Raw genomic sequence first — 19,029 nt, forward strand, 5'->3', positions numbered from 1 at the left:
ATCGTTTTTTGAACATTCTTTTATTTTTCTTGGACGTTACAAGGCTTAGAACATAAACAGCAATTTCTCATATTTTTAAGAAAATTTCAAAAGCCTTTTTTTTAAGGTACCTCTTGAGTTCTGAAGTGGCTTTGTGGGGCCTATGTATTAGAAAGCCTGATAAAACACCCCATTTTAAAAACTAGACCCCTCAAAGTATTCAAAACAGCAGTTAGAAAGTTTTTTAACCCTTCAGGCATTTCACAGGAATTAAAGCAAAGTGGAGGTGAAATTTGCACATTTCATTTTTCTTGCTGAATTTCAATTTTATTAATTTTTTTTTCTGTAACACAGAAGGTTTTACCAGAGAGACACTACTAAATATGTATTGTCCAGATTCTGCAGTTTTTAGAAATGTCCCACATGTGGCCCTACTGCGCTCGTGGACTAAAACACAAGCCCTAGAAGCAAAGAAGCACCTAGTGCATTTTGAGTCCTCTTTTTTATTAGAATATATTTTAGGCAGCATGCCAGGTTTGAAGAGGTGTTGAGGTGTCAAAACAGTAGGAATCCCCCAATAGTGACCCCATTTTGGAAACTACACCCCTCAAGGAATTCATTTAGGGTTGTTGTTACCATTTTGACCGCACAGTTTTTTCACAGCACGTATTTGAATTGGGCTCTGAAATGAAAAAAATTTCATTTTTTCCAATAAAATGTCATTTGTGATCAAAATTTCTTATTTTCACAGGGAACAAAATACCCCATTTTGTTGCCCAATTTGTCCTTAGTGTGGCAATACCCCATTTGTGGTGATAAACTGCCGTTTGGGCCCATGGGAGGGCTCAGAAGGAAAGGAGCGCTATATGTTTGTTGTTGTCCAGATTTTGTTGGATTGGTTTTCGGGTGCCATGTCGCATTTGAAGAGCCTCAGAGTTATCAAAGCAATGGAAACCCACCAAAAGTGACCCCATTTTGGAAACTACACCCCTCAAGGAATTCATTTATGGTTGTTGTTAGCATTTTGACCACACAGTTTTTTCACAGCACCTATTTCAATTGGGTTGTGACATTAAAAAAATGACATTTTTTCCAATAAGATGTAATTTTTTACCAAAATTTCTTATTTTCACAGGGAACAAAATACTCAGTTTTGTTGCCCAATTTCTCCTGAGTGCATCAATACCCCATTTGTGGCAATAAACTGTCGTTTGGGCCAATGGGAGGCCTCAGAAGGGAAGGAGCGCTGTGTGTTCTTTGGAGTACAGATTTTGCTGGTTTGGTTTTCGGGTGCCATGTCACATTTGCAGAGCCCCAGAGGTATCAAAGCAATGGAAACCCACCAGAAGTGACCCCATTTTGGAAACTACACCCCTCAAGGAATTCATTTATGGGTAATGTGACCATTTAGACTCCATAGTTTCTTCACAGAACTTATTTGAATTGGGCTGGGAATTAAAAAAATATATATTTTTTCCAATAATATGTCATTTTAGCTCAAAAATTCTTATTTTCACAAGAAATAAAATACTCAATTTTGTTGCCCAATTTGTCCTGAGTGCGGCAATACCCCATTTGTGGTGATAAACTGCCGTTTGGGCCCATGGGAGGGCTCAGAAGGAAAGGAGCGCTGTGTGTTCTTTGGAGTACAGATTTTGCTGGATTGGTTTTCGGGTGCCATGTCGCATTTGCAGAGCCCCAGAGGTATCAAAGCAATAGAAACCAACCACAAATGACCCCATTTTGGAAACTACACCCCTCAAGGAATTCATTTATGGGTGTTGTGACCATTTTGACCCCATAGTTTTTTCACAGAACTTATTTGAATTGGGCTGGGAATGAAAACAAAATTATTTTTTTCAAATAATATGTAGTTTTGGCTGAAAATTTCTTATTTTCACAAGAAACAAAATACCCCATTCTGTTGCGCAATTTGTTCTGAGTGCCGCAATACCCCATTTGTTGTGATAAACTGCCGTTTGGGCCCATGGGAGGGCTCAGAAGGAAAGGACCACCATTTGGCCTACTGGGGATTTTCTAGTGCGAAGTCATGTATGCAGAAGCCCCCGAGGTACCAGTACAGTTGAAACCCGCAAGAAGTGACCCCGTTTTAAAAACTACACCCTTAAGGCATTCATCTAGAGGTGTAGTGAGCATTTTGACCGGAGACCTACACCCCATAAACTGTAATGTGGGTTCTCCCGGGTATGGCAATACCCTACATGTGGCTGTTATCAGCTGCCTGGACACACAGCAGGGCCCAGAGGGGAAAGACGAGGGGGGATAAGCTGTGTGGAGTGCATCAGGGTAAGTAAAATTGGGGTAAATTATAAACCAAGGGATGTATGATAAATTTTAAAACACTTTCATACAGAGCTCTGGTTTTTCGAGACACGTGTCACATTGATATATTGTGTCATCCATTATCGCCCTCTTATAGCAGACTTTGCACCTCTTTTGACTTTTTCCCTTCTTGCCAGTTTGGGGAACTTCTCCTGGAAAGTGTTGCCCTGGTACGATGCGTGTGGGCTCGCTTCCAGAATTACTGGGTGCCCCCCCCCTTCTTGGTCCCTAAAGATTATGTTCTTGATAATCACCTCTTGAAATTCCAGGAAAGTTCCCGTCTGGCCTGCACATCGACGTAGCATGTACGCATTGTACAATGCCATCTGTATGATGTGCCCGGCCAGCTTCTTATACCACACTGCATGGCGCTGTAGGGCTTCAGGGCTTGATCTTACAAGTCCATCCCTCCCATGTACCTATTGTAGTCCAGGATGCAGTCTGGTTTTGGGGTGGCCTTTCCTTCATATATCCTAAACCTGTAGGTATACCCTGATGCACTCTCACAGCTTATACATCTTCACGCCATACCTTGCCCTCTTACCCGGCAGGTACTCGCGGAATTGAACCCTCCCTTTAAAATGTACCAGGGACTCATCAATAGAAATACACTTCTCGGGGGTGTATGCTTGGGAAAACCGGGCACTGGAACGGTCTAATAGGGGTCTCCGTTTATACAAACGGTCAAAACTGGGGTCATCTCGGGGTGGGCACGGCTCATTATCAGTATAATGTAAGAAATGAAGTATTGCCTCATTTATTTATTTTTTTAGGTTCCAGTTCAGTTCTGAAGTTGCTTTGAGGGGCCCATATATTAGAAACCCCTATCAAATACCCCATTTTAGAAACTAGACCCCTCAAAGTATTCACAACAGCATTTAGAAAGTTTATGAACCCTTTAGGTGTTTCACAAAAATTTAGAGCAAAGTAGAGGTGAAATTTAAATTTTTTTTTGTCAGAAAATCCTCTTTATACCATTTTTTTTATAACACAAAAGGATTTATCAGAGAAACGCAACTTAATACTTATTGCCCAGATTCTGAAGTTTTGAGAAATATCCCACATGTGGCCCTAGTGCGGTAATGGACTGAAGCGCCGGCCTCCGAAGCAAAGGAGCACTTAGTGGATTTTGAAGCCTCTTTTTTATTAGGCACCATGTCCGGTTTGAAGAGGTCTTGTGGTGCCAAAACATTGGGAACCCCCCAAAAGTGACCCCAATTTGGAAACTAGACCCCTTGAGGAATCCATTGTAGTTTTCTTGCGGTGCATGCGGCTTTTTGATCAGTTTTTATTCTATTTTTAGGTGGCGTGGTGACTAAAAAACAGCAATTGTACGATTGTATTTTTTTTCTTTTTTTTTTTACGGCGTTCACCGTGCGCTATAATTGACATGTTCACTTTATTCTGCGGGGCGATACGATTACGTCGATACCAGATGTTTATAGTTTTTTTTTATGTCTTATGGCGTTTGCACAATAATATACGTTTTGTAAACAATCATTCACTTTTTGTGTTACCTTATTCTAAGAGCCAGAACGTTTTTATTTTTCAATCAATAAAGCCGTGCGAGGACTTATTTTTTTGCGTAACGAACTGTAGTTTCGATCAGTACCATTTTTAGGTACATGCGACTTTTTGATCTCTTTTTATTCCATTTTTTGGGAGGTGAAGTGACCAAAGAATTGTGATTGTGGTTCGGTTTATTATTATTTTATTTTACGGTGTTCACCGTGCGGGATAAATAATGAAATAATTTTGTAGTTCAGGCCGTTACGGACGCGGCGATACCAATTATGTATAGTTTATTTGTTTGTTTATATATTTTTATTAATAATAAATGACTGATAAGGTAAAAAGGGGGATTTTTACTTTTAATACTTTTAAATCTTTTATTTTCTTATTTTTACACATCTTTTTTTAACTTTTTTTTTTACTTTATTACTTTGTCCCACTAGGGGACATGAGGGCAGGAGGCCCTGATCGCTATTCTAATACACTGCACTACATGCGTAGTGCAGTGTATTAGAACTGTCAGCTACTCACTGACAGCAAGCATAGTGGGTCCTGACGTTGTCAGGACCCACTAGGCTTCCGTCTATGGCATAGCCGGACGCCATTGTTTGGTGTCCGGTTGCCATAGTCACCATCGCCGGCCGCTGTCGCGTAGCAGGCCGGCGATGGCAGCTTAACCCCTAAAAAGCCGCGATCTCTATAGAACGCGGCTTTTAAGGGGTTAATCAGCGGGGACACAGCGATCGGTCCCCGCTGTAGGAGCTGTGACAGCTGCTGAACAAGACAGCAGCGTCACAGCTCCTGTATGTGTCGGGAGGACGGCCGAAACGGCCGTTACTCCCGAGACGTACTATTACGGCATGGAGCGCGAACGATACAGCTGCCATGACGTAATAGTACGTCAAGGAGCGGGAAGGGGTTAAACCAAGGTAAGTAAAAAATGTCACAATAGAATATTAAGACCACAAAGCGTGACAACCTAAGAACAGATGAACAAACCAAATTGTAAGTTTTCAATAATGCCTGGTCCTTATTGAAGAGCAGTGGAAGAAGGTTTCTACTACAGTAATACACCTTCCAGGCAAAGACCAAGGACAGTAGTTTCCTTTTTTTTCTTAAAACTGTTGTTTGACATGAGAAAAAACGTTCTGCTTTAGTTTGCTAGAAACAGTGCCACTCTTGTCCATGGGGCTGTGTCTGGTATTGCAGCTCAGTCCCATTCACTTCAAAAGTATTTGAGCTGTAATACTCAAAACAGTCCATGGAATGGCGCTATTTCCTTAAGGAAAGGAGCAGACCCTTTTTTTTATTTCTTATACTAGTCATGATGGAGGGTAACAAAATAAATGCCTCCTGCGTCAAGTATAAAATCTGGCACGGTTAGAACCAGATTGGTAAGGTAAATATATTTAACTTTTTTTTTTCTAGTTTTGAGCCCCCAAAAAATGAATTTTGTCACCAATAAAAAATCTTTTGGGTCATTCTTTGGTCTGTGAATATCATAAAACGACAGTCTGTTGCTCTGATAAACACTACCTGACTTTTACCTTCTCTGGAAAGCCCTAATGTGAGAATTAAAAAAAAAAAAATAGGGAATTTTTAAGTAATCTCCCAAAAATATATTCTGCAAATCGGGGCAAACCAGAGGTTGCTTTAAAAATTTATTATGCAAAGAATTTAAAAATTCTTTCAACATAAAAACTATAACATAAAAATGATATTCTCGTCGTTACTCTAATGCCAAACTTTCAATGTTCTCAGTGTGGACTGAATATGGATTCCTTGTCAGTGATAATCTTACTCCTCACTCCATGGGTAACTTGACGTGAATATTTTATCATCACACGCAGCTCAAAAGAGAATTGAAAGACAAACAATTTGCTTCCAGTTGCTTATAAAGTACCTTGGAGTCTGAAATTGACTCCTCAAATGTCTCAATATAGTTCTGGCTCTCCATGACATTACTTATTAATGCCATGCCGGCTGACTACAATGTCATTTCTTAGCAAAAAAAACAACATTTAAACATATTTTGTTTAGTACCGTATATGTTCTATAGCATCAGATTTCATTGATATTCATAGTCAGTCCTTAATAACTGAGGAACATGATATAATGAAAGGCATAAATACAATAACAATCCTGTAAATGTTTACATTCTTCATAGTTCATAAATAAGAGGGGAATATTCTTGTGAATTTTTTGTAACGTGATTATAGATAGGATTTGATATATGTCAATGATAAAGAGTAACTCGTCAACCTTGGTGATATAACGTGCGGTTAAACCGGAAGTAATTATAAATGTAAAAGTAATTTAGTATAAAAAAGACATTAAGATCTTATGCACACTACCATATTACAGCTCCGTACAACCTCCTAGTTGAACTGAGTCATAATACAGCACCTATAGAGGTATATGGAACCTACTGTTCCTCAATATGCCTCAAATTTTATGTGCGGCATGCTCCATTGGTTGCTGCGATAATTTTGCGACAACTTTTATGGTATATCCACTGGATATGTATGAGAAAAAAAAGTCAGACCCCATTAAAGTCTATACGAGATACAGAAACAACTCAGTGACTAGTTCCCTGTGATCAGTGATCTGACTTTTATGGCATATTCAATGGAAAACCCCTTTAAAGGGGTTGTCCACTACTGGATGACCTAGGTCATCCATACGTGATCTGTGGGGGTCCAACACCCAAACCCCGCACCGATCAGCCGCTCAGGATGTTATTGCCCATTATGCGATGTACGGAGCCGGAAGCAGTTGGGTCCGTATGTAGCATAGCGGCCGTGCTGCAGAACTGCAGCTCTGCTCCTATTCATTTGAACAGTACTGCAGCTCGGCCACTATTCCGAGGCCGAAGCCAGCTGCTTTTGGCATGTACGTCTGGCGCCCGGAGGCAGTCGGAGTAGCTGATTGGTGCGGGGTCTGGCTGTCGGTCCCCCACAGATCACGTACTGATGATCTATCTGGTAGTGGACAACCACTTTAAGGGCTCTAATTCTGGACTTTGGTAAAAAAGAAAGTTAAAAAAAAAAATGTACTCCACCCTCGACCATTGTCACAATTCCGTAAACCCAAGTCTGTAATATACATTTACATATTTTGGGACATGTTGTACATTTATTATGTACTATGCCAAGATATCTATATGTTTATTTCTACTACTTGAAAAATTTTTGAAAAAAGTGAAACATTTTCACCTTTTCTTACCAATAATTCTGGTGTTTTCTTATGTTACAGAGCGGAGTTTTTTAGTGATTGCTACTTCTGCACCCCTATAACCTTATGCCATTATGAGTGTCCTTGGGGTTTGAATGAGGAATTGCATCGACTTTTCACAACAATTGCAGCTTTTTTTCTATGTATTTTGGTAATGATGTTCTAAATAATAGTTGAACAGCTGTCAAGAGTTGGGACAAAACCTTTGGTCACTTTTACTTTAGCTTCTGATAAAACCAATTTCTTGCTTATTGTTTGCCGTGTGTGGCTCCTTCCCGACGATTGTTTCAATAAAAATGTTTCTTACCATTAATACTGGTGTGTTCTTATGTAGCAGAGCGGCCTTTTTCAGTGACTGCTGCCCCCTGCACCCCACCATAGTTACCTTATACCAATTTGTATGTCCTAATGTACTACAACTTATTGCTTTATATTGTTTATTTACACTTTTTCTTTTTTACATTACTTTTACATTTTAAGGTAAGTATTCCAAAACATCAATGTGTCTGATAGCTAAGCTAATATTAGGGCTTAGTAGAAGAGACCCTATTTCGATCTGATTGTGTTCAAGCTCCGTGTTTTTTAGGACCCAGGGCTGAATGATCTGTGAGGACCACATCAGCAGTGTTTCCATACCCCCTTGTTGTCCACTGTAAGGACCTGTTCACACAGAGTATTTTCCAGGCAGAAAAAATAATCTGCCTTCATGAATTTTGAGGCAGATTTTGACCTGCCTGCACTTCCGCTGTTTTCCAGGCGTTTTTCGTGGCCTTTTTCTCCCTGGAAGAATGCTTTTTCTACCTCCCATTGATTTCAATGGGAGGTCGAAGTCAGAACCGCGGCATGTCCTTTTTTAAAAGTGAATAGGAGGTGGTTTTGGCCGTTTTTTGCCTCTGTTTCCGTGTCAAAATCAGTGCCACAAACTCTGTGTGAACTGGGCCTTAGACTTTAACTGCAAAGATTTTTTTGTTCTCTCCACCATTACACAGGAAGCTCATGCTCATTGAAGGCTGCACCAGCCCCCACGTAATAGCTGCAAATTATAGTATACAGTACATTATGTTAGAATATAGCAAGGGAGTGACATGTTAGAATAATGGAAACCACTAAATCCTTAGCGCTGAAATTTAGCAATGTGATGCCTCTCACAGGGGCAGAATTCAAAAGTTTTGTATGGTCCCAAATTTCAAGGCAATGAAAAAGTGACATCTGCATTTTGTCATCAGTTTGAGATCACACACACAGGTCCATATGTGCCTCCTCCATCTCTCATGGACCTACAAAAAATGTACCCTTCACCCAAAAACAAGTATACCCTTCACCCAAAGATGCTGTCAGTACATGCTGGGAGTTGTTGTTCCACATATGTGCGCCATAGGTGGCATACTATTGTTTGAAATCCTACGAAGAATCATCTATTTCAGCCTCTTTTAATAAAACTAGATTGTAATCTCCCCGGGCCCATAATTCAGAGAGGCTGTCTGGTTTTACCTTGTACTGTATTGTTTATATCCTCGGCACTATATAAAAATGACAGGATCGCAGTTCCCTGGTAGTTTATCATGCAAAGAAATTTCACACATGACTGTGCAGCACCTCATTGCTAGGACTGGTTATTTTTATGACTGATCAAAGTTAGAAAATGGGGGAGAACCATTTCCAGGAGCAAGGGGCAAGCAGGTAGTGTGCCTGACTTATATATATTATTCAAATACAAAATATTATGGAGGTGCTGTAAAATATCTGGATATGTTACGACAATAGTTGAATTGTTATATATACATTCTATATACATATATACATCCTATCCGTAGCGTTCAAAATTCTACTGCTTGAGTGTACTTTGTAGTCAGACCCAAAAAGTAGAAGGAACAAAGCTGCAATTTAATAGACCAACAAGCTTGTATCTTTTTGGGACTCATGCACCGTTTTACGGGTCTGGATAACCTCTGAGTGATTCAGAGCCCGACACCCATTTTATGGGGTCATAGTATAACTCCGAATTCACAGAGTTCTTTGCCAGATTCTGTATGAATCTAAAAGAAAAAAAAATGGTTGCATGCTCAATGGGATGCCGTATTATGGGGCTATTCTTCACTAGCAGCGATAATTCCGTAATACGGCACCATATGGAGCACCATAAGGCAGTATACAGAGTACCTACAGCTTGGCAATATGAAGCCACAGAAACTCCATGTGCCTCCGTACAGCCTTAGGCATCATTTAGGCGAGCGTAATATACGTGCGTGCGACGCGCTTGCTTTTCACGCGTGTCGCACGCACCTATATTAGGCTATGGGGCAGTGCAGACAGTCCGTGAGTTTTGCGCAGCGTGAGTCCGCTGCGTAAAACTCACGACATGTTCTATATTTCTGCGTTTTTTGCGCATCACACACCCATTGAAGTCAATGGGTGCGTGAAAACTACGCAGGTCGCACGGAAGCACTTCCATGCAAACTGCGTGGTTCGCGCAACAGCTGTCATTCTCTGAATGTAAACAGAAAAGCACCACGTGCTTTTCTGTTTACAAACATCCAAACGGATTGTCAAAATGATGGCGGCTGCGAGAAAATCTCGCAGCCACGCATCATACACTGATGACACACGCAGCTGTTAAGTGTCTTTTGCGCACGCAAAATGCCGCGTTTTTTGCGTGCGCAAAACGCACACGCTCCTGTAAATCAGGCCTTAGCATTTTCACGAAAAATTAAAAACAACATAAATATGAAGAATAAATATACAACCTTTTATAATAAGTAAAATGATAGATATAGTTAATGGAATGGTTTGCTTTTAGGGCACCCACGCAATAAGTTGATCACATTGTGTCTCACTGCTAGAACCCCAAACGATCATCCGTAATCTGTTTGGGAACCGGGAGCAAGTATTAATTTCCACTACAGCACCACCACAGGGCAAATGAAGCATTACATAGTGTTTATTAAAATCAATGGGCTGTCAGTGTAATGCATGGAAATAGAGATGATCTGTTTAATGGCTCTCCACTCTCATTAATAAATGAAGCCTCCAAACTTAATTTATAATGCCCTAATATAGTGTTTGAAAATGATTTTTTTGTAAACCAAACAACCCATTTAAGCTTTTTTTCTATTTTTCACTGCGGACAGTGTATCAGACTCCTTTCTTTCAACAGAATATCTATACATTACAAATATGCACTGATTTGTATAAATGTAGATTTATTCTATATAAGTCTTATTAATCAGGACCATACAAGAATATACATAGGTCTTCATTGAGAACCATATTTCTCTGTATGTATGTACATTAAGTCATGATTCCATATCAATCACTTTGATGAAGTTTAATGCTGTTTTATGTATGTGTGGCATACTGCGAATTCCAGCTCTCTGCTACGCTGTTTCCGTTACTCCCATTCACTTCTATGGGGGTAACAAAAACAGCATAGCTTTGCTGTTTACGGATTTTCGTCCACCTCTTCACCTTTTCCTCGCCTGAATGCAGCAGTCGTCTTTACCAGGAGTGGACGGGGTCGTGGGGGCCCCCAATCTTGAGATAGGTGTGGGTGCCAGAGCAGGGACTGCCTCTCAGACATTCATAGCATATCCTATGGATATTTCAGTATTTAGGAAATGTACGGCACTCCGATGAAAAGTGGTGCTCAAGTAGGGTTCCACTCCTTAGTAATGTAATCCAAGAACTTGGCACTGAGTGCCAAGTTCTTGCATTATATCCTTTGGATATATCATGAATGTCTGAGATGGGAATACCCCTTTTACTGAACGGTGTCGTACAGTGGACAAATTATCTTGAACATCTGCAATAAAAAAATTAATACTAATCAATAGCTGAAAGTATCTCATGGAGCTACCTATAGTTATCCAAACCAGAAGTGGACAGCTATTCTGATACTTTCTTACAATATGTAATGGAGCTAACCCCATATTTTAGTTACTGTTTTATTTAGTTGCTGCACATTTTTTTATTTTATTTGGCATGACTGATGGCATGTCGTACTTTTTGTCTGCCTGTTCCAAATTCCACCTTTGGAAGTGTTACTATCATTGCGACTCAATGGTTTGCTTTGTACACTATCTGTCCTCATCTATTGACGAACTTGTAGTACAAGCAAAGATGTAAATCGAGACTAGGACATGCCTGATTTGGTGCTTTGCTGGACTGCATTATGGTCCTGGATCAGAAGACACACTGTTTGGTTTGTTTCTATCTTACATTCCTTTTAAGGATAAATATATCATCTGAAAATTACATATTATTTAAATAAGTTTTTATTATAAACATCTTTTTTTGTAACATTTGGTGACTTTTATTTACATGCATATTAAAAATAAATAAATTTTACATTTTCCAGTTTTCACACTGGCCACTGGAGCTCACAATAAGTTGACGTTTTCTGTATCTCACTTTTTAGCTTTGATGTATACACCGAGACAGATCTGCAGAGTCATCTCATTATCATTAAAGGGTTATTCCCGACTTAAAGAGAATGTGTCGCTAGAAAAATTTTATTTTTTAGTTAAACAATTATTATTTAAGTGATTACACATTGTTTTAATTTTTTCACAAGTCAGGAAATATTATAAATTAGATTCTAATTTATAACATTTTCATGTGCTGGTCACTAGAGGGAGCAGTTCCCAAAATTCCAGCATGGTCAATGTGGTAAAGCAACCTCATTGCTTTATCCTGCAAATTTGGGGTAGACACACTCGCTCTAATGTCCTCACACAATCCCCCCTCCCTTATTCTGGCTAGTGCCAGGAGAAGGAGGGGGTTGAATCTTCAAACCTCCTACACTGTGTGCCGCCATTTTCTGAGCGAATGCACAGTGTAGGAGGATTAGATATAGTGCTCAGCAGACAGTATAAGACTAACATACACGAACATAATACACACATCACATACACAAACATAACTTACCTGCTCCTGCCGCCGCTGCCGCCTCCGCTCCTATTCCTTGTGCCTTCGCTTCCTTGACCATATGGCCGGAAGCCGCGACCGGAAGTCATCATCTGACTGTCCGGCAGCAGCTTCCGCTCCACATGGATTGCGCACTGCTAACGAGCTTCGTTTTGGTCTGTGTGGGAGCGCAGTTCCCACACAGACGGCGTACGCTGCAGTGAATGGAACGGCTCCCGTTCACATTCTCTATGGGTATGTATGTGCCGTATTCCATCTCTGTATGTGTCGTTAATTGACACATACAGAGATGAAAAAAAAATGGCAGCCCCCATAGAGAAGTCAAAATTAAAAAAAAGTAAAAAGTAGAACACACGTACACAAATAAATATTTTTTATTTTTTTTACCATACTAAAAGCAATATGATAAAAAAAAAGAATTCATGACACCTTCCCTTTAAAGGTTAATTTTTTTTAATGCTAAATCGTTTAGTTATTAAAAAATAGGTATTTTGCACCACATGCAGTAATTTCCCTACCGTTTCATATGGATCCCTGCTCTTTTCCTCCTGTGTCTTATCCCAGCATCTGAACAAATGTGGATGTGTCGCCTCCCCTTCTTTCTTTTCACCAGCAAGTGGTGCTGTGATGATCTCACAGCGCTGCTTCCCTGGAAGTGCGCGCTCCCAATGCTGCTATGTAAAAATTCTAATAGCAGCATAAGGATTCCAAACAACATGTACAAGCAGCGATTTGTCGTGGCAACCCCCTTACAGTACATCCCCCAGTGAATCCTTACGGTTTTAGTCTCTGTCTTCCCCATCTCTGTCCCCAAGTGCTGTGTGTTACTGCTCCGAAGCCCTGTGCCGAGTGCAAAAGGGAACAGCTCCAGGCCTACTGCGCATGCTCGGGAGCAGCCACATTGAAAAGATAAGCAACTACAGCGCGCTCCTTACACTCCGGCCTGCTTTACTGAGACTGGCAGTGGGGGAACTGAGCAGGTGCGGGAGCGGCTGCTAAATAGCGGTGATGGTCGGATCCATAGCAACGACCACCTAAACAAATCGCAAGGCATGGGGTAGACTCAATCCGATATCTCAAACGCTGCACATCAGAAAATGAATAGTATTTACAAAGATTAATGTATTTAAGATAGGGAACTGTTGGGGTTTGAAGTATAAGTTGGGAATAGCCCTTTAAGAACTTGGAACCCGCACATTTATACTTACCCCCTCCCTTTCTTCTGCGTGTAGTCCGGCCTCCTAAGATGACGTTGCAGGCCATGTGACACTGCAGCCTGTGATTGGCTGCAGAGGTCACCTGGGATCGAACGTGCAGAAAGAAGCAGGGAGTTCTGGGTAAGTATGTTTTTTTTACCTGAGTTGCAATTCTTGCAGCGGAATCGCTGTGATTCCACCGTAAAAGTAGCAACACTTGTCTTTCTGTTTTACGGGTTTTACATCCCCATTGAATTCAATGGGGAAAATCCGCAACAGATAAGCAACTAAAACGCAGCATAAATTGACATGCTTCAGATTTAAACTCCGCAACGCAGGTCAATTTATTAACGTTTACGCTGTGGTTTTTTTCCACGGGATGTGCATGAGATTTTCTGAATCTCATCCACTTTGCTGCTACTGTAAATGCTGCAGAATTTCCACACAGAATTCCACTGCGTTTACGCTACATGGGAACCCGGCCTAAGTGGTGGGGGATTTCATGACAGATGACAGCTCTATAGTACTGCTGAAGATGTCGATAAGGCAGGATAGCAATGCTATATACATAGATAAGGCTCTGTATGCATCTCCCCTGTCACTCTGGTCTCTTGGGAAGGGGCAATACTCCAACTCTTCCTGTAGACTGTATTAGCCTATTGACCATTTTCTGACAATTATCTCTCATTTATTGCAGATGGCATAAAGCACACTCACCCTGCTGCACAGTCTATAGCAGTGGTTCCCAACTGGGGTGCCGTGAGAACCCTCCAGGGGTGCCGCGACACTCCTTTGGCCGTGCTTTCACTCCTCACAGCGCGAAGTGCATGTGAGGAGGAGATTTTTTGCAGCCTGCTTGTAGACAGCACCCCCCACCTCTGTAGATGGCACCCCCCACCTCTGTAGATGGCAAACACCCCCTTCCTATACATAGCACCACCGTAGCACCCTGAAGGAGCAGAATCCCTCTGTGGCCGGGGATTCCTAAACACTACCGACAAGGGGGCTGCGTGGCACTACCTACAAGGGGGCTCTGTGGCACTACCTACAAGGGGGCTGTGTGGCTGTACCTGCAAGGGGGCTGTGTGGCACTACCTGCAAGGGGGCTGTGTGGCACTACCTGCAAGGGGGCTGTGTGGCACTACCTACAAGGGGCTGTGTGGTACTGTCTTCAAGGAGCAGGTGGGGGGATTATGGCAATGTCTACAGGGAGTCAGTTTGGCACTATACGGGGGGGGCACTATCTACCACTGTGCGGAGGTCACTAAGAAGACATTATACTGTGTTTGGGCACTACAGGGGGCATAATACTGTGTGGGCACAATTAGAGGACAAAATACTGTGTCCGTGAAGGGGTTATAATATATTAAATATTATTATACTGTATATGGGCATTATAATGTGTGTTGGACTTTTATCATGGTCCATTTTTTTATGATGGGGTGGGGCGCCGAAAGATAATTTCTCACAGGGCGCCATCTATCCTAAGGTCGGCCGTGTATGTACTGCATATGACAAAACTACACCCTGTGCCTCCATAGAAAACCTTGCATGGTTGTTGCGGCAGTGCACAATTACCATTGACTTGTATGGAGTGAGACTGTTTTTGTGATAATGTCACACTGGACAAACACTGAAGCAAACTGCATCATTGGTACCTTCCATGTCACAGACACATTGCATTAAAGGGGTTTTATAATATTTGTCAACTAGCTAGCAAGGTTGTGTCATTTTTAGGTACGACATTCTGAGCTGATTAATTACTTATTATATCTTTATAGCATTGAGAACTGTTACAGAGCTCCTAAACTCCTTCATAGACATAGAGTGAAATGATAAAATTCTGGCTGCCTGCAGCTGCCACTGGAGGGAGCTTATGAGCCTACTGCATACTGTAAATGCATTGAACTTCCTACATACCATTTGAATATTAAGCTGCTCTGCTCCCTCTAGTGGTGACTGCTCATTATGAGAAAAATGAAGCTCTGAACACTATAAAGATATAATAAGAAATTACTCAGCAGATAATGCTGGAACTATATAGAGTTACAAAAAAATGGCGTTCAAGGGTTGACATTCATGTCAGTCAAGAGAGAGAAAAAACGCAAAAGCCCCCACCAAAAACATGTCAAAACTTGCATGAAACCAGCCTGATCGATGATCCATATCGCAGCCAGTTCTGCTTGTCAAACATGTTATTTAGAACAACATAGAAATAATATGAACTGTTTTTATGCCATATTGGATCTGAAAGAGTTAAATAATGGCACAAGTCTACAATATTTATAGGACATTTCCACCATAAAGTGATAGTTATACTGAACAAACAGAGTAATGAGCAGGAAGAGATGAAAATTCACCGACGTACAACTATCGCAAAGACAAGTTTGTCAACATGGCAGAGCTGAGTATGCCAGCGCAGCAGAGCTGAGTATGTCATCATAGTTATTTGGCACAAGTCACGGTGATATCACAACTAGTTATCTGTACCATAAATGACAAATCCAGCTCTGCTACTTCATATGAATCTATAGATATGTCTCTTTGTTAATGCAAATTAGAGCGCTTATATCAACCGTTTAATTCACCATTTAAAATAATTGCTTGAAAAATAAAATATTATTCAAATTACTCATTGAAAACTCAAATACTTTGAGATTTATTTTTGCCTCTTTTTTTTCTGAGATATCCCTGTCCTCTCTTTGTATGTAGCAGAAGATAAATCTTGTATTCTATCTCACGCGCGCAGAATTCATGCATATCGGTCACATCTGTGAACCCGTGTGACTACTAATGACTTTATTCCTTCACAAACAACCTATCAAATATTACAATGTCCCCGGCTGAACCGAGTCCAACAGGAACGTCAGTTTCGGTGCTGCCATTTTTTGTGTTTTGTTTGATTTTCTCTGCACAATGTTTTGCAATCAAGTCATTTCAGAGCGGCGCCGGTATTTATGCTCCATTGCTTATGCTATTAGGAAGTCTATATTGCCCCAGATATGCATTACATGTTATTATTATAATTATTATTGGTGTTGATGTTATTATTACCATTGCACGCTTCACTGTCACGACCATCGGCAAGGTGACTCTCAGGTAAATGTTTCATGTTAATGGCATTCGGAAATGCGCTCCTCAGGAGGAGGTGATTATAAAACACTTCACAATGGTTTATAGTTCTATATTCACATGACAGCGAGCTGCCGGGAAATGCTGTACAGATATAGCGGACATGACTATAGGTAAACCTAGTGAGTCCTCTCTATGCATTCAGATACCCGGCGCAAAAAAATAATAGATCTGCTCCATCTGTATGTAAATGAGATGGGAGGCGTGTAAATACTGCCCTATAGCTTGTCTCATTAACACATAAATACCCAGAGCGCATATTAGGTATTCGTATGATCAGACTATTTAGATGTTATTGCATCGAAGTTTACCTGTCATTTAATATGTTTCCATAAATCAATAATGCATGCGAAGATAATAAACTTTATAATATATCCCTTTCCCCCTATACTTGCACGGTCTGTAAGCCGGGGTTCCCACGTAGCGTAAATGTTGCAAAATTTCCGCAACGGAATTCTGTGCACAAATTCTGCAGCATTTACAATAGCAGCAAAGTCAATGAGATTTAGAAAATCTCATGCCCACGCTGCGGGGAAAAAAAACGCAGCAAAAACATTAATAAATTGACCTGCAGTGCTGAATTTTATTCTGCAGCATGTCAATATATGCTGCGTTTTCGTTGCTTTTCTGCTGCAGGTTTTCCCAATTTAATGCAATGGGGATGCAATACAGAGAGCCAAGCATTGTGACAAAAATCACAACAAAATTTTTTAAAAAAATATAATACTTACCTAGAACTCTCTGCTTCTTCCTCCAGTCCGGCCTCCCAGGCTGCAGCGGTCGCATGGGCTGTAGCGTCATCCAGAGAGGCCGGACAGGACGGCAAAGGAGAGACGCGTCACCATGACTACGATCGGCATAAGTATGAACGTTTTTTTGGGGGTGGGTTTTTCTACACGGCTTTCCGCAGTGAAAATTCTGGCTGAAAAGCCAGACCACAACATTGAGCGGTTTTTCAAACGGAGTGTGCTGCGGGTTCCAGGACGGATACGCTGCGTAGTTTGTGTGCAGCGTATCCGAGCTGTGGGAAACCGGCCTAAGGGTCAGTTCACACGTTGCATAAATACTGCGGATTTTCCAAAACTGAATTTGTTTTTCAGAAAATCCGCAGTAAATACAGTAACAGCAAAGTAGATGAGATAAAACAAATCTCATCCACACGCTGCGTAAATAGTGAGCGGAAATTGTATTTGCGTAAACGCTGCTTATTTGTTGCAGTTTTCCCCATTCAATTCAATGGGAGGTGAAACCCACAACAAATAGCAGATGTTGCGTTCTTTGTGGCGGATTCGCAGCAGTTCTGCGCGGGATGAAACGTCATCCCAGTTGGCCGGCCAGCTAAATGCTGCAGTTTTTCGTAGAGGACATCTGGCGAAAAACTGCCCTGTGTGATCTCAGCCTAATGGTGGCTTCACAGCCGATTTTGTTGCAGACATTTTTGCAATTGAAAATCAGTTCCATTCATTGAAATGAGGTTGTTTCAAGAGCAGGTGCAGGGATTTCTGTAAGTTTCAGTCAGATAAATGGAACTGATTTTCAGTTGCAGAAATTTGTGTAACTAAATCTGCTGCTTGTGACTGCACCCTAAGGGTATGTTTACATAGGTCGGATACACGGTGCAGGTATACACAGCGTATCCGGAAAAAAATACTTTCCTTCCCTGGAGTTGCCATAGTGACGCATCCCCCTGTTCTCTGTGCAGCCCGGCCTCCTGTCATGACACTACAGCCCATGTGACCGCTGCAGCCTGTGATTGGCTGCAGCAGTCACATGGGATACATGGTCATCCTAGAATGCCAGGCTGCACGGAAAACAGCTGGAAGAAAAGGAGCCGTAGGTATACCAACTCAGGGGTGGTAAGTTTAGGCTGTTTTATTAATTGTGTTTTATTCAGATTTGCAATTTTTGCAGTAGATTTGCAGTGTTTCTGCAGATTTGCTATTTTTGCGAGTTTATCCCACAACAAAAGTGCAATTATTCCGCCGTATAAATTAAAGATTAAAAAATCGCACCACAGGTCAATTTATGAACGTTTTTGCAGCTGATTTTTTCCGCACATATTTCCATTACGGAAATTCTGCAGCATTTACGCTACGTGGGAACCCGGCATGTCTGTTCAGAGCCTCTGCACTCACTGAAAAAACATAACAATTATGAGGCATGAAAGTTATTGAGACTGTGCAGGACTCTACACGCACTCTCTTTTGGGGGAGAACAATTTTGCGCGCTGAACAGATCATCTTCTAGACCAGGGTTCCATCATTGTTTTTTGCATTTTCAATTTATGTTGTTTTGTGGCATAAATAACATTATTCTATGGCTCGGTACGATTGCAGTGATACCAAATATGTAGAGTTTTTTACTACTTTTGTACAAATAGAACACTTTTTTTTTATTTTAAAAAAAACCAATATAATTTGTATTTCCGCAAAGAGTCATAACTTATTAATTTTTCCCTCGATGTAGCCATGTGTACGCTTGTTTTTTATTTATACCATTTTGGGGTACATTGGATTTATTGATTCACTTTTATTATTTTTATTTTAGAAGGGGCTGACAAAAAAAGCAATTCTTCTGTTGTTTTTTGCATTGTTTTTGTACGGCGTCCAACATGCAATTTTAAATAACGTGTTAACTTTATTGTTTAGGTTATTATGATCACGGTAATGCCATATATACACTACCGTTCAAAAGTTTGGGGTCCCCCAGA

Source organism: Rhinoderma darwinii, chromosome 7, assembly GCF_050947455.1.
Source record: "Rhinoderma darwinii isolate aRhiDar2 chromosome 7, aRhiDar2.hap1, whole genome shotgun sequence".
Classification (NCBI taxonomy): domain Eukaryota; kingdom Metazoa; phylum Chordata; class Amphibia; order Anura; family Rhinodermatidae; genus Rhinoderma; species Rhinoderma darwinii.